General features: G+C 43.2%; 1 long non-coding RNA gene across 1 annotated transcript in view; it reads left to right on the forward strand.

The window, feature by feature from the left end:
* The window catches only part of LOC132467819 (uncharacterized), an 88,440-nt gene extending 86,968 nt beyond the window's left edge, over positions 1-1,472 (forward strand). Inside the window, exon 5 of the long non-coding RNA XR_009528087.1 lies at positions 559-1,472. This is a non-coding gene — a long non-coding RNA (uncharacterized LOC132467819). The remainder of the gene's footprint in view (positions 1-558) is intronic.
* Positions 1,473-1,734: the final 262 nt, after the last annotated feature.

Genomic DNA, 1,734 nt, shown 5'->3' on the forward strand with positions numbered 1-1,734 from the left:
ACAGAGTTTTTCGGGGAAAATCTAAATCTCTTCACAAGGTAAAATACAATTAAAAATAAGTACAAAACTGGTCCGCTCCGGGCTGGTGATTCACTAACCAGGCTTCCCCATTAGCCCTGTGTCACAGTCAACACAGACTTCCTCTTCAGGGGCCCAGAAACAGGCCAATAAAAGGACCCTAGTAATGGCTAAGCACATTGTCTTCAGCCTCTCTTGTAACGTCAGACTGTGTGGAAAAGTGCTACAGTGGACAATATCTTTTTTAAATGATTCCCAAACCAAAGGAGGTTGAGGTTTTAAACAATGGGTAACATTTACAGCACGCAAAGTCTGTTTTGTAGTCAGAGAGGTAAACCATTTGTGTTAGATCTCTGATCACTTATATTTCAGAGTTCTTCTAGTTCTAACTATAGTACGATTCTGGAGAGCGTAGAAAGCTAAGTTCCTCGGAAGAGACGTGGAGAGTAAGCTATGTATGGTTTTGATCACGGTGTGTCTGTGTAGTAACACTGATAATAATGTTTGAGTCAATTATTATTTTTCATTTTTTATCTCCAGATGAGTGCTGACCATCACAAAGGGAACATGGACTACAACCTACATCCTGATGACGTTGCTTTGACCTGCGTTACACTGGCTCCTTCTGACCCCCATGAACAGGACATGCATCCAACTTGATCTACTTCAGATCTATTTGAAGTCCTTTCACTTATAGAAGATAAGTGAACGATTATTTGAGCTTCTATAAGAGTACACAAGCTCGTATCACAGTATACGTTTGCTTCTTGTGTCAAAGTACTTGGCTCCCTGAATGGTCATGTGATCCACTTGTGTTCCTGGAGTATGCAAATGAAAATCCTTCGAGCTGATTCGATATGGAAGTTTGGGTGATGGTCATCTCTCGCCACACACACAGGCTATCACAGGGAAGTGGGGAGGAATTAAACTATCCAATTAGAGACCGGGGTTGATGATTAGGGGGCCATGTGGGTTCACGAGCGGGGTTAAGTTCCTAACAAGCTGGTCATGAGGGCTTGCCCTGTTGTTGGCCTTGACTTGGACAGTCTGGAGGAGAGTGGCCACCGGTTCCATGAGAGGAGGACAGCCCTTCACATACTCCTCCTCCTCCTCTCTTGGACGGATGAGGAGGAGCAGCTGCAGCCAACAGACTCATCCCACCAGGGGGCAAGATAGAAACATCTTGGGGGGGCCCCGCTGTATCGGCAGGCTGTTCGTCGGGACTGACCGCAGCACCAGCCATCGACGACCCATTAGGAAAATTGAAGATTTACGTTTGGCTTAAAATATTGCAGCTCGGAATGTTCCACATAATTCTGCAAATGAATGTATTTCTATGTTTATGTATGAGTGCTTATGTGAGTGCTTAGTATTCAAACTAAGCAACAACGTACATGGAATACATTTGTATGAATTATTGAATAAAAGAAGCACAAAAGCAGTATATATCTATAGACATGTGGGGTGTGATGTACATTATGTAAAGTTAAAGTATAATATGGGATCCAATCAAACAATCATTGCTTAGTTTTATTTTATGTTTTTTTTTAACATGTGGGGTACTCTAGCAAAGAATATCATTGCTACTAGTGTGCCGACTAGGTCATCCCAAATATCGGTTGAATTGGGGACTAATGCCCCGTCCACACGAAGCAGAAACAGGCGAAACCGTTACGGTTTCGATCGTTCCGGTTTCGGAGTATCTCCGTAAAGACG

This window comes from Gadus macrocephalus, chromosome 11 (genome assembly GCF_031168955.1).
Source record: "Gadus macrocephalus chromosome 11, ASM3116895v1".
Taxonomy (NCBI): Eukaryota; Metazoa; Chordata; class Actinopteri; order Gadiformes; family Gadidae; genus Gadus; species Gadus macrocephalus.